This window comes from Chiloscyllium punctatum, chromosome 8 (genome assembly GCF_047496795.1).
Source record: "Chiloscyllium punctatum isolate Juve2018m chromosome 8, sChiPun1.3, whole genome shotgun sequence".
NCBI lineage: Eukaryota > Metazoa > Chordata > Chondrichthyes > Orectolobiformes > Hemiscylliidae > Chiloscyllium > Chiloscyllium punctatum.
In genome coordinates this window covers 60,012,284-60,028,187 of record NC_092746.1, presented here as the reverse complement: position 1 = coordinate 60,028,187, position 15,904 = coordinate 60,012,284, and positions in this window count along the sequence as shown.

Here is a 15,904-nt window from a genome sequence, read left to right as displayed (position 1 = left end):
TTAACAGCCTAGTGCCTTTCCATACCTGGGGCATTGATCAGATGATCAGGGTAAAAGTATAACTTCTAACGTGTGGTCCTACATCCAGTGAATAAATGAGAAAGACTTTTCTTTCTTATTACATTTCTTATACCACTCTGTTCAGAACTTGTGTCAATCAGGTTTTGTGATTTACACATGAAAGAAGTGAAACTATCATGGTATTCGAACAGATGAAAGACTCAACAGACAATCAAGATATTTTTTAATGTATAATTTCAGCTACATCACACTGTAAATTTTTGCTATAAATTCTGTGCCTTAGAATTGTGTCCTCCACAACCACCTGATGAAGGAGCGGTGCTCCAAAGACTAGTGTGCTTCCAATTAAACCTGTTGGATTATAACCTGGTGTTGTGTGATTTTAAACTGTGTCAATCAGGTACTTGATGCATCATCAACTCTATGACCGGTCAATGGTGATGTCCCTTTTATGGACAAAACCCCCATGAGTCTTTTTTTCAAAATACTCTCTTTTCCTTAAAAGACTCCTTAAAATTCCAAATGGTGGATAATCATCACACAAAATGGACCTTCACACTTGTTTCGAACCCCTGCGTTCCGAGCTATAATGAAATCAGAAGTGGTTTCAACATTCCCTGAATGTGATTCTTCCTGAGAGTTTCTTAATAATCGTAGATATTGGCATCATTGACATGTTTTCTGACATATTATAATTATCGGCTTTGATCATTTTGTTACCTTTCTCCACTTCAAGGCATTTTGTTTCTATGTAAGTGCTTGTTTGGCAATATAAATTGATTGTTTCTATTTTCCACCAACTTAACCTTTGTATTCCTCCAAAGATCACACTAACAAAGTTAACTGTGGTCATTTTGATTTAATTCCATTGTGGTTTAAGGATATTCTCCCAGAAGAACTGTAGATATAATATGCAGCTGAGAACTGTGTTGATTAAAATACAAATATTGTTTAAAAGTTCTTTATTCCACCTTATCTACATGGGATCCTCAAAACTCAAGATTCCAATGAACTAAATATCATTACATTGCTTAAAAATAGATTTATGTTTACATAATACCTTTCATAACCTGAAGATAGCCAGACTGTCTACATTGCTTTTTAAGTGTAGTCACTAAAATATTGAAAAGAAACATATAAGTGACTACATTCATAGAGTCGTAGAGTCATATAGCACAGAAACAGACCCTTCAATCCAACTCTTCCATGTTGACCAAGTTTCCCAACTGAACAGTCCCATTTGCCAGCATTTGGCCATATCCCTCTAAACTGTTCCTATTTGTGTACCTGTCCAATGTTTATAGATGCTGATAGTTACATAATATTTCCCTTGTTTCTTTTTCATGTAGATAAAGAATTAAGGTATTACTGCAAAGTGATGGAATTAGTGTTTTTTTTGTTGTGTGACTTCATAGGGAAGGGTTGAAGGGATTGTGTGCTGATGGATCCTAATTCGTGGATGATACATTGTGCAGCAATGGTACTCTGAGATACTCTGCCGCTGCCTTTAGAATCTGTCTGTCTCCTCTGTATTTCTTCTTCTCTTCCTCCTCTTCCCACTCTAACTTTTCAAATCCAAATTAATGTACTCTCTATTTTCTTTCTGTTTACAACTTAAATTCTGATTTTCATGTCTCCATTCTTTTGATTTCCATTGCTATTTTCTTTCCTTATTCTTCAATGCTCTTTACTCATCTTTTTCTATCAACTCTCTTTATTCGTTTACTCTTCAAACTGTTTTAGCCATAACTGAATATCACCAGATACCAATGTTACATTACGCGGAGTATCTGGTTTTTTAGATTACTTACAGTGTGGAAACAGGCCCTTCGGCCCAACAAGTCCACACCGCCCCGCCCGAAGCGCAACCCACCCATACCACTACATTTACCCCTTACCTAACACTACGGGCAATTTAGCATGGCCAATTCACCTGACCTGCACATCTTTGGACTGTGGGAGGAAACCGGAGGAAACCCACGCAGACTGTGCAAACTCCATACAGTTAGTCGCCTGAGGCGGGAATTGAACCCGGGTCTCTGGCGCTGTGAGGCAGCAGTGCTGACCACTGTGCCACCGTGCCGTGGTCTCTCCTGTTTCCTATAAACCCATGGGCCGTGTTTGTACATCAATTAGCAAGTGTTGGTAGACCAAGAGCAGGACTGTAGATTTCCTGAAGAAGGGCTTATGCCCGAAATGTCGATTCTCCTGCTCCTTTGATGCTGCCTGACCTGCTGCGCTTTTCCAGCAACACATTTTTAAGCCAAGAGCAGGACACTGTCAAGCTTATTTTATAATTGGCAGGATTTTAGGTAAATCTGGAGGTAAACAATCTGTACAGTATTTTCCATCATGCCACAGTGACAGCAAAAATTTCATAGTGGAGCATCAATAGTCAGCTCCATTTATGTAAATATATTGGTCTGATTACAGAAATCAGCTACATGACCTTTGCAATTTGCATTTCTTTCACTCAGCACAGATATTAAGTAACAGAAAATTATTTGAAGAAAATACATTTGGGAAGACTTCCAAACTACCGCAATACCTTATAAAGTTCTGGTTGAACAAATCATGAAATTATTCTGCAAACTTTGGTGATCAACTGCAAAGCAATATTTTTCACTGTTGACCTCAAAGTAAGCAGCTCAGACTTTTCAAAGAGTAGGAAGATCTCTCCACATCGATGGTAGGGATTTCCTTTTATCAATGATAGGGATTTCCTTTTATCTATGACACTTTAAATTTGGAGACAAATCAAAGGGAATCCTCGGACATTCAACATCATTGATACACCTAAATAGGGTAAGTAACCCTGATCTAATTCTTTTCATAGACAGTAAACCAGAAAATTTAAATCAGTTAATCATTTCTTTCACCTCTGATATGAATGTTAAAATAGCAAAATAAATTATTACAATCTGGTTAAGACAGAAGCTAAAATATCACAAACAAATTCTAAAAACAATATTTCATTATTCTAAAAATGTTGAATTCCATGTCATAATGGAAAAAAATTGACTTTCTATGAACTTGCTGACGGGAAATAACGGCCAAAGTTGCAGGGGTTCTGACTCAAAACGTTTATTCCTCTTTGGCCACAGGGAAGGTTCCAGAGGACCAGAGGACAGCTAATGTTGTTCCAAGAAAGGTGGAAAAGTAAACCAGAGGATTATAGAACACTGAGTCTCACATCTGTAAAACTGTTTTACAGAGAAACTATTGGAGAAAATTCGGAAGGAGTGAATGAATATCTGCTTGGAGAGGTATGGTCTGATCTGGGTTAATCAGAATGAAATTGTCAAAGGGATGTTGTGCCTAACAAATTTGATTGAATTGTTTGTGCAGGTGATCAGGTAGGTGAGGGTAGTGCAATTAATATTATTTATCAACTATGATGGCCTTATTGAAAGGCATGACAGGCTCAAGGGGCCGAATGGCCCATTCTGTTCCTATTTCTATGGTCTTATATGGATTGCAGTAAAACTTTGACAAAGCCCCACTTGGGAGGTTGTTAAATAAGGTGAAAATACGTGGGATCCTGGGTAACATGACAAGGTGGATCCAAAAGGTGTGGGCGGCACGGTGGCACAGTGGTTAGCACTGCTGCCTCACAGCGCCGGAGACCCGGGTTCAATTCCCGCCTCAGGCGACTGACTGTGTGGAGTTTGCACGTTCTCCCCGTGTCTGCGTGGGTTTCCTCCGGGTGCTCCGGTTTCCTCCCACAGTCCAAAGATGTGCAGGCCAGGTGAATTGGCCATGCTAAGTTGCCCATAGTGTTAGGTAAGGGGTAAATGTAGATGTAGGGGTATGGGTGGGTTACGCTTCGGCGGGGCGGTGTGGACTTGTTGGGCCGAAGGGCCTGTTTCCACACTGTAAGTAATCTAAAATTGCCTTGGAGTGATAGAAGGTTGTCATGTGACTGGCAGCTGGTGCCCAGTGACATACTACAGAGATCAGTACTAGGCTGATTATTATTCATGATGTTTGTAGACATTATAAATAAGAATGGGAGCAATTAAAAGTAAGTTTGCAAATAACATGAAGATTGACTGAGAAGTTAATGTTGAGGAAGATGGTTTTAGGTCAGAGGATGATGTATTCAAGTTGGTCAGATGGGTAGATCAGCAGCAGATAGAATTTAACCCTGAAAAGTGTACGATGATGTATTTTGGATGAATTAATGAAATAAGAGATTACTCAATAACTGGCAGGAAGCTAGGAAGCTCAGAGGAATGGAGGGATTTTGGAGTACTTGTCCACAGATCCCTGAAGGCAACAAGACAGGTTAATAGGATGGTGAAGAAGGCATACTCTTTCAGTTGTGACACAGATTATAAGAGCAGGGACATCATGTTAAAGCTGTGAAGGAACTTGCTTAGGCTACACCTGGAGTATTGTGTTTAGTTCTGGAGGGTGGAACTATGGGACAGATTTGATTGCTCCAGATGGGGTGGAGAGGAGATTCAACAGGATGCTGCTTGGGTTAAAGCCTTGCAACTATGAAGAGAGGTTGGATTAGCTTGTGTTGTTCTCTTTAGATTAGAGAAGGCTGAAGAGGTGATTTGATAGAGGTGTATAAGGTTATGAGGGTCATAGACAGGGCAGATAGGAAACAGCTGTTTCTCTAAATTGCAGGGTCAGTAACGAGCAGGCAGTTTAGAGGGAGTTTTTGGAGAATTATCCATCCAAAGTGGGCTAGGAATCTGGAATGCACTGCTTGGGAGATAGTAGAGGTGGGAAGCCTCACAAAAAGTATGCAGATGAGCATTTGAAATGTCATAATTTTCAAGACTATGGAGATGTTGGAAAATTGATTAGTGCAGATAGGTAGGTGCAAATTCAATGGGCCAAAGGCCTCTACTGTGCCGTATGACTCTATAAAAAACAAAAATCAGCATTTCAGAACTAGTGAGATTTTAACAGTAACTATGAAGTTAATTAAAAATTCATTTACACCATTTTCAATAAAGTAATATTTAAAGGATTTTAAAGTTAGAAGTAGAAAATTCTGTCAATTCACAGATTATTCCAGGATTGCTCTCTACAGGGACCTCAACAGTGAAACCTTTGGAGAAATCATTGACAGCAAGTTCTGAATTTCCATGTTATCCTGAGATTGTGCTAGCTCCAAGATGTTGTTGTCTGTTTGAGTGGAGGAAGACGAAAGAATACTAATAGTTGCATCATCATTACCGCCCCAAAATCTGAAACATTCCATATCGTTTCTAAGGTTCCGCTGAAAAAAAATCACAAAGGTAAAACATTGGCAAACGATCACCACAAATGGAAATATAGTTTAGAAGACAATTTATCAAAGTTTGCACGTTGTTGATGTGACTTGGAGGTGCTGGTTTTGGACTGGGGTGGACAAAGTTAAAAATCACACAACTCCAGGTTAAAATCCAACAAATTTATTTGGAAGCACTAGCTTTCAGAGTACCACTCCTTCATCAGGTGGTTGTGAATGTTAAGATCATGCTCACAGAATTTATAGCCAAAGGTGTCCAGTGACATGGAGATGTGACACAGTAAAAATCTCAGATTAAGACTTTAATCTCTTATCATGGGCTATGGTGGTTTCTGTTCTTTGATATTTAAATCCCAGAACTTCTTTTGAATTACATTCTCAAGGTAGCACAGCTTTTTAAACAATAGGTGTGAAGTCTGTCTGTGTCCCAATGCTGTGTCAGTCTGACAAACCCTCTGTATAGTTTTAGAGTTTTACATGGATTTGTGTGGTTTTTGAGCAAAATAAAATGTAATTCTGAAAAAAAATGCCCCATAAATTTATATGTGTGCGCATGTCCACCTTGGAGGACGGTCACCTGAAAGTCTGAGGCCAAATTTCCTGGACAACGGAAGTGTTCCCCGACTGAGAGCAACAGATTGAGTGTGCATATGAGTGTATGTGTGTGGGTGTGTGATGTGATGCAGTGGGGTCACCTGTAGTATTACATGAATCTAAAGTCCCGGTTGAGGCCATTCCCATGGGCACGGAACTTTGCTCTCAGCTTCTGCTCAGCCACTTTGCATTGTTGCCTGTCCTGAAGTCCACCTTGGAGGACGGTCACCTGAAAGTCTGAGGCCAAATTTCCTGGACAACGGAAGTGTTCCCCGACTGAGAGAGAACACTCCTGTCTGTTGATTGTTGTGCAGTGTCCATTCATCCGTTGTCATAGCCTCTGCTTGATCCCTCCAATGTACCATGCCTCAGGGCATCCTTGCCTGCAGCATATGAGTTGGAAACGTTGGCTGAGTCACATGAGTACTCGCCACGTACATGGTGGGAGGTGTTCCCATGTGTAATGGTGTTACTCTGACATGTCTTGCAGCGGTAGCTGTGGCAGGGTTGTACGGTGTTGTTGTCCTGAAGGCTGGGCAGTTTGCTACGACCAATTATCTATTTAAGGTTTGGTGGTTGTGTAAAGGCGAGAATTAGAGGTGCGGGGAAGGTCTTGGTGAGGTGCTCATCCTCATGGATAATGTGTTACAGACTGCGAAGAACATGGTGTCGTTTTATTGCTCAAAATCTGCATGAATCCATGTAAGACTCTGTAAAGCATCACAACCATCTGATGAAGGAGCAGCGCTCTGAAAGTTAGTGCTTCCAATTAAACCTGTTGGACTATAACCTGGTGTTGAGTGATTTTTAACTCTGTAAAACTATACAGAGGGTTTGTCAGTCGGACATAGCATTGGGACATAGACAGATTTCACACCTATTGTTTAAAACGCTGAGCTATCTTGAGAATGTAATTTAGAAGAAGTTCTGGGATTTAAATATCAAAGAACAGAAACCAGCATATCCCATGATAAAAGATTAAAGTGTTAATGTCAGATTGTTTATTATATTACATCTCTATGACACTGGACTCCTTTGGCTATAAATTCTGTGAGCATGATCTTAACTTCTACAACCACTTGATGAAGGAGCGGTGCTATGAAAGCTAGTGCTTCCAAATAAACCTGTTGGACTATAACCTGGTGTGTGATTTTTAACTTTAATGTTGTTGACAATTCACTTTCCTCAATGCAGTCAAAAAGCAGAGACAAGAGGAATTATGTCACCAACACTCAAGAAGGCAATTAATTCCCTTGGAAGAAATGTAGTCAACAGTCACCGAACATCAAAGGAAGAGATTTCGCAGTGTGAGATTGAGTTCCAGGATATCTCATTGTTTGTTTTCTTATCTCACAGATAGTGTAATTAGAAACAAATTACATATCAACCCGGGGCTAATGAAGTGCTGAAAGTGTAGTGGGTGCCAAGTCCTAACAGAATCAGATTTGGAAGTGAATGCCAGATATTAGCAGTCAGATATATAATAAGGCAGGCTCTGAAATGAAGGACTTTGTTAGAAAAACAGAAAGTGCTTGAAGTATGTCAGGCAATATTGGTGGAGAGAGAAACAGATTTTAATATTATTGAAAAAGACAGATCTTATTCGGCCTTTTTGTCTTGCACTTATCAAGACAATTTGCAAGAAACACGAATGTGAAAGGAAAACATTTTTAAACATTATGGGAAAATAGATATTTGGTTAATAGTTTGGTTCTGATTGGTGCAGCTTTTGCCATGGAGTCTGCACCAGTTATATGATGGATAACTATTAACAGCAAAGTTAAAAATCACACAACACCAGGTTAGAGTCCAACAGGTTTAATTGGAAACACCAGCTTTCGGAGCGCTGCTCCTTCATCAGGTGGTTGTGGAGTACAGAGTGGTAAGACACAGAATTTATAGCAAAAGTTTACAGTGTGATGTAACTGAAATTATACATTGAAAAATACTTTGATTTTTTGTTAAGTCTCTCATCTGTGAGAGTGACCATGTTAGTTTCACTTCTTTCATATGTAGAACACAAAACTCTTTTTACAAGTTACATTCTCAGGTTAATTTTAACAATTGGTATCAGCCCAGATAACATATTGAAAGTGTTAGCTCCTGTGTTCCTAGTCTGTGCCATACTGTTTAGACTGTAAAAGTAAGTTAACAGAGTCTTACATGGATTAATGCAGTTTTTAAGCAAAGTACAATGCAACTCTGCAAGTACAAATTCATCCCACAAATGTATATGTGTATGTGTGCGTGTGAGTGTGCGTGTCCTACAGACACCACACAACAATCAACAGACAGGCGTGTTCCCTCCCAGTTGGGGAACACTTCAGCGGTCTGGGACATTCGGCTTCAGACCTTCATGTGACCATTCTCCAAGGCGGACTTTGGGACAGACGACAACGCAAAGTGGCTGAGCAGAGGCTGACAGCAAAGTTCGGTACCCATGGGGATGGCCTCAACCAGAACTTTGGGTTCATGTCACACTACAAGTGGCTCCACTGCACCATACACACATGCATACACAGACAGACTGACACACACTCACAGGCAGACAGACACTCCAACAGACACACACACCAACAGACACACATACACTCACTCCTACAGACCCATACACTCACTCAGACCCTCTCTTATAAACAAGCTCTCTCTCACATGCTCACACATACACTACCATACTCACGCACACATGCACCTTCTCACAGACTTATACCCCTTTACACTCACACTCTCACACATATACAAATATACACACTCTCTTACAGACACTCATATACCACCGCCCACACACACACACCCCCAACCACAAGTACACACACACACATATAGGTTTGTGGGATATATTTTATTTTGCTTAAAAACTGCATGAATCCATTAAGATTCTGTAAATCACTTTTTTAGATTAGAATCAGTCTGAACATTGGGGCACAGACAGCCTCACACAGGGCACCTCACACCTTCAGTGCATTACTTGGGCCAACATGGCATGTATTATTAAAGTTCACTTGAGAATGTAACTTGAAAAAAGTTCTGGGATTTACATATGAAATAACCAAAACCAATGTGCTCATTCTAAAAGATGAGAGACTTAATAAACAATCCAGGTCTTTTTCAATATATAATTTCAGTTACATCACACTGTAAACCTTTGCTGTGAATTCTGTGTCTTACGATCTTATACTCCAAAACCACCTGATGAAAGAGCAGTGCTCCGAAAGCTAGTGCTTTCAAATAAACCTGTTGGACTATAATCTGGTGTTGTGTGATTCTTAATTCTAACGGCTGGTAGAGAGCAGAAAATGGTTTATCTTTTGTTCAGATAATCTCAGGCCCCCTGTTCCTTCAACCATATCATTTGGTGCATCAATGACAGTCAACATTTACAAGAGGAGCACAAACACAACTATATTCACATGGTACATTTTATAGTTTCTCGCAAAGCACTTCTAAAACAATCGACATGTTTTGAACTGCAGTCATTGCTTCAGTGCGGGGAAGTAAAAGACAATTTGCACAAGAATAAGGTAAATTGTTCAACACACTGGTTTATTGATCTTAATTTTCTTTTTATTTGCTCATGGGATGGGGGCATCACTGGTTAGGCCAGCTTTGATTACTAATCCCTGATTGTCTTTAAGCAAGTGATGGTGAGCTGCCTTCTTGAACTGCCACAGTCCAATATTCTTAGGTAGGGAGTCCAGGATTTTGACTCAGCAATAGGGAAGGCATCTAGTTACAAGTCAGGATGGTATAGGGCTTGGAGGGGATTTTCAGATCATGGTGATCCCATGTATCTACTGCCCTTGTTCTTTTAGATGATGGAGGTCACTGATTTGGAAGGTGCTTACAAAGGAGTCTCGGTGAGGTACTGCTGTGCAACTTGTATATGGTATTGCTTTCTTTATTTCTAACAATCTAGCAGGTTTTTGATCAGTTTATTTAAGTAGCCATAGACATTCTAACATTGCACACTGCGGAGGATCAAATATTAACCAGAATACCAGGAGAACTTGTTTACTTATTTTTGAATAGTTATAATCTTTACATTGATCCGAACTAACAAATAAGGGGAAAAAATGAAAGAACTGTGGGTGCTGGAAATCAGAAACAAAGACAGAAATTGCTAGAAAAGCTATGCAGGTCTGGCAGCATGTGTGGAGAGAAATCCAAGCTAACATTTTAGTTCACTGACCCTTCCTCAGAACAAAAAAATCAAATAAGGCTTCACTTTAACTTCTCACTCAAAAGATAGCAGAAACACATTGTTATATTTCAGTGTCTATTTGCATTTAATATCTGGACTGAAATTTGAACCCCCATTTTTCTAATTCAGAGGCAGCCAAGAATCCATGTAACAAGTTCTGCACACCTCACTTTTTTAAGTGTAAAACTAAAAAAAAAGAGAAAATATGGTAAAGTTTTGATCATACCACACAATTGCAGATATTATTGTGACAATGATTTACTTGATTGACACCACTTATGACTTGTATGAATTCTTCTAATGCAGAAAATATTACCATGGAGATAGTTTCATTTCATAAACTTTTATCTATTGAAGGCAACTAATTGTCCAGAGAAGTTGTTATTATTTATAGCTATTGTTGGGCAACTGACAAGCAGAGTACTGTCGTTGATAAGCTGTTTCAGGTGATTTTCATTGCCCAGGCTCATTTCAATTTGAAAGAAGGTAATTTGATGTCTCAATGCTACATACTGGTCTTCAGAATCTCAGCTCATAGAGATAATGGCTGTGTCTCACAACTAAGTAATGGAGGTTTCTGTGGAATGGGATAAGATATATTGAGATGTGATGTAACCAGGCAGACCTGACAAGGCCTGTCATATTTTGTTTTGTGGAGCCAGGAGAAGCAATGCAACTGAAACCAGCCCCTCTTTTTCTCAATAATAATCATACTTTATCTCCTAGCAATGTTATTTCAGGTTGTAAAGGGTGTTTAGTTTTGTTTCTGAATTCTTTTATTAGGTCTTCATGATATTATTACAATTGCCAGCAGAATGTCTTTCCCGGTGTCAGTTGTTAAAACCTAATTTTCAGAAGTAATTCTATATCATTTTTATATATACACTAATAATTAACTAATCCTAAAGTCTGATGAAATATGCACTGTTATATGGAAAGTAGGGTACACCAGTAGGGTACATCTATTTGCTTCAATATTGTATTGTCACTTCCATTGACACAGTCAGCATGGTATTAGCAATTGATTGTCAGCATGCTGCCTTCATTGCTGACAATAGTAATTGCTGTCATAGTCCAAGCTAATTTAATAATTCAGATGACTAGACCAAATAATAACGTCAGGCTTTCAGCAGTGATCTTCAGCTTTCAAGCATCTTGGTTGTTTCAAAGGCTGACAATGAATCTCTGCATGATGAAATCTTGCAATCAACTGACCAGAGCAGCATCTCTCAGATATAGATAGGCTGACACAGGGTCAGGGATGGGCAATGTTAAAGACATGTAACTGGCAAGTCTTGGTTGAGAGGATATGTGGTCAGAAGGTTAACTCAGGGTAATAGATGATAGCTAAGTTGTGAACTGCCTGGTTCAGCCTCAAAGACTGGTCATAGAGAAAGTTGGACACAAATGTTAGGAACTGGAGTTTTTAATGGATAGTTTTGGTTAGTTCAAGAAAATTTGTAATCATCTGGCATTGAATTTCACTTAAACACTGAGCAAAGGAGAAAGTGAGAGTGGTAATGAAGAGATAGCACTGGGCATTGTCAGTGTACATATTGAAACTAATAGGGGGTTTTGTAGTTGATGCTCAGAAGCAGCGCGTAGATGAGAATTAGAAGGGGACCAAGGCTAGATCCTTCAGGAATTCCAGAAGTAGGAATGTTGAAACAGAGAAAGAAGCCATATTAGGAGGCAGTGTCTAATGGTATTATCGCTGGTGTTATGAAGTTGAAGGCATGTGCTGTACCTTTAAGAGAGAGGGAATGCTGTTTCACACTGATAGCTTACAAGTGCAGTCTCAGAGTGTACTGGAAAATTGAAAATATGTAACATTTGGCTGTGAAATGATACCTGAGTTGGTTGCAGTTCTAACAACAATTTGAATTTAACCAATCAGTTTAAATTATGCCCCTGGATACTGAAACCCAATCGAGTTTGAATTTCTTGTTTCACCAACATCGAACCAATGAGACGATCTGATGTTGGGGATATAAAAAGGCAGGCATTCTGAAACTCAGACAGAGCAAGTGCCATTGAAAGAGACCCAAGACATTGAAATGTTCTCTATCAAAGGTATCTTTTCATATGAAACATATTCACAGTAAAAGAAAGAAGACGATCCAGGGAGATCTTCAGCTGGAAGACGACAAACACCAAAGATGACAGCCGCTGTGTGGTTTTGAAATTAAGTTGATGTAATTTTAAACAGTGTTTTATTGGCACAGTATACTGTTATAGAGTTGGAGGAAGATAATAAGCAGTTAAGAGAAAGGAGGCTTAGAGTTGTGAATAGTTGTTGTTTAATGTTCACTTTTAAAGAATACATTGATATTATTGTCTTTAAGTAGTGGAAGCTAAGACTTCCCTGTCACTCATTTTAACAGATTATGAGGTGAGGTGAGCTTTTCTGGGTGTTTGCTTTAATTAACAGAGGGTTCACCACTGTGTAGTAACATGGGCTGTTAATCCAGAGACCTAGGTAGTGTTCTGGGGACCTGGAATCAAATCCCACCACAGCTGATGGTGGAATTTGAATTCAATAAAAATCTGGAACTAAAGTTGTTGATTGTTGGAAAAACTCAACTGGCTCACTGATCTTCTTTAAGGAAGGAAACTTCTATCCATACCTGGTTTGACCTACATGTAACTCCAGACCCACAGCAATATGGGTCACTCTCTTCTGAGCAATTAGGGATGGGCAATAAATACTGATCTAGCCTGCAATGCCCTTATCCCATGCATGAATAAAAAAAGTACTCCATTAGCATTCATCATCAGCACATCCATCATGCTTCTTCATTATCTCTCAATGCTTTCACAGTCAACATCAACAATTTCCAACTAATCACTGACTCTAACTCTCTCCTCTTCAAGATGAAACAAAACACAATGCTTAAAAAATGTAATTGGTAGCAGAGTGCTATTATCAGTGAACATGTAATTCAAAGGCCCAGGTTAATGCTCTGGGGTTTGAATCCATCACAAAGATTTGAATTTGATTCATAAATCTGGAATGAAAAGCCAGTCTAACAGTGATTATGTCACCATTATTAATTGTCACAAAACACCATCTGTTTCAGTAGTGTCCTTAGAGAAAGAAAATCTGCCACCTTTACCAGTTCTAGCCCATACATGATTCCAGATCCATAGCAATGATTCAGCAAACTACTGAATTGTATCTAACCACTACAAAGTCTGGTAAAAGAAATGAGATCCCACCTCAGGCAAGGTATTGGAAGCAGTCCATCAACTCTGCAAAAACCTTTTTACAAACATTCTGACTTCTGCCAAAACTGGGAGAGCTATCCTACAAACTGGACATGCAACAGTTAGGCATTTTTATTTTCACTGAGACTTTTACAATTTCCCAGATGCTGCCATCCCAATCCCTGGGCAGACCGTGCCTGACTGATGGTTCAAGAAGGTCACTCACCAACACTTTCTCACAGGCAATTAAAGGTTGACAGTAAATTCTGGTTTGGTCAGTGATGTATAAATCCTGTGAATGAATTTTTAAAAAATAGGTATCTGGGAGGCAGAGCCCTCCTAAGGATGCACTGTCAGTTGTTCTGTCCTTCCCCAGTCACCAGCTCAGTTATTGACACACCCCTTACATGGTTGGGCTAATGGATCTGACGTGATGCAGCACTGAGCTCCTTTAATTTCCTTTATCATGTTTGACACTTGGCTATACGGTGTGGGTTAATAGCTGCTTTTGAGTCTGCGCTGTCAACATGTCATTGATACAGAATTTGCCTGAGTGGTTTCAATGCAGGATGGACAGACTGAGGAACAGGAAGGCATCAGTTCACAGAGCAAGGGGACAGTGGGCTATTTTGCACAGATTTCTGGCAGTTGTAGCAGGTTTTTTGAAGCGTTTCTCTCTGTGAGGCCAAACAGGATCTCCTGCCACATGTTAACAAACTTGCCTTATTAACTGTATACTCTTACCTGATGGTGTCCCTCTCATTCAATTTTAACCCTATTTTGTTTTGTACCACTCAGCAGATAGCCGCTTGAACACCAGTGCCTGGATTATATTTAAAAACACTGCTGTGCATCTGAACAAACATTAGCATCCTGAAGCTGCAGCTTCACTCAGAAGGTGTTGGAAAAAGGGGAAGATGCCATGATTCTTTGATAGGGATCTGGATGTTCTGGTGAAGAGGGTGGTGCAGAGGAAGGGTAGCCTGAAGAAAGGAACAGAGGAGGTCACATAACCAGACCCCAGCCGCATAATTCAAGATCATCACTCAGGGTCATTGGAATGACTAGCAATGCCCCAAAGTACATTACACTCACTTTATCTCTCCTAATACACCCCTCTGCTACCAAGACTGACATGCTGCTATTCTCATTAGTGCCTGTGATATCTTCCCTCGCTTGCTGTTGTTCTCCCAACCTTGCAGACACTAGCCCTGCATTTCTTCTGTGCTGCCTACCTGATCAGCAGGGGCACTTCACACCTTTACCCAAACTCTACAGGCGGTAACAGCAAAGTCACACATTTTCACCTCATTCAAACACTCTCTTTGTCTCATTTCAGGAGGAAACAGCTTACAATAGGGCAAAAAAAGGCCCAGATGGGTGGAGGGTTGCTTGAAACCAGGCTACTAACCCCTTATGAAATGAGAATCCAGTATGATGTCATGATGATGATCAAGACCACTCTAATGGGGATGCTGAGACATCCATCTCCTGCCAAATGAGTAAGGAGCACTCATTATACCACTGCAATGCCCACACCAACTCCACTTTCAATGTTGTTTATTACACACCACGTCTAACCATTGGCTACTACACCTTTGCTCCTGTCTTGTAGGTACCAACGGGGTGTCCTCGATCTCAGCAGAGAAATGGCCAGCTTAGAATGAAGCCCTCTCCCCAGTCCTTGAGGAAGAGACTACTGAAGCCTTAGGGGAATCTCAGTAAGGCTGCATCATACACACCCCAACAGCTCAGATACTGACACCTCGGTGGAAACTTTAGACTGAGAGTGTTTGGGCACACAAGCTGGTGAGCAACCTCACTGTTACAGCTCTGCAAGGAAGAATTGCCCAAGTACATTGGCACTCAGGCACTGCCCGATACCAGACACTTGCTCAAGCCCCAAGCAAGAGGACCCAAAGGTGTCTGCATGGGCTCTTCATCCAAATGCACAAGGAGCAGCAGACAGGTATCTGAACCATTGGTCTTTAGGCCCGAAGGCAATATTGACAGAAGCACAGAGAACCTGGTGTGCAAACTAGGTCGGCATTCCTCACATGGAGCCAGGGAGTTGCCAGATGACACTAAACTGAAGGAGGAATCACATTCAGCCCTTTCAGAAGTCTCTTGCTAAGACACACTGAAGATGGCTGTACCTTTCACTTCCACCTTGCCTGCTTGTCTTCATAATCCTTGAGAGGTCGAGCTGAGGAGGCTCCCCTTGCCTCTGGCACAAACAGATTGGACACAGACAGCAGCAGTATCAGCAAACCACTGCTGAAGACGCTCCCTCCCCTCATCTGCAGAACCTGGAACAGCTTTAAAACATAGTGGGAAGGAAAGAAAATATTTTTTGAGGACACTTAGGTGGTAAGAGTGACGACATTCGATATACAAAGTAGCACAACTGTAAAAATATGTCTGTTTATGCACTACATCCATTTATTTGAGTCTCTGTCCAACTCTGAATGCAACTTTATATTCATCTAGGTTATACCATGGATCAATATTTGTGCTGAGAGCCTGCTATACTCTGTGGAAACATGAGGAACAATGTATAAATGGGACAATGGTTGCTGGCAACACTGTCCCTCTTAGTCAAACATCCTTACTGTTTCTCTGACATCTTT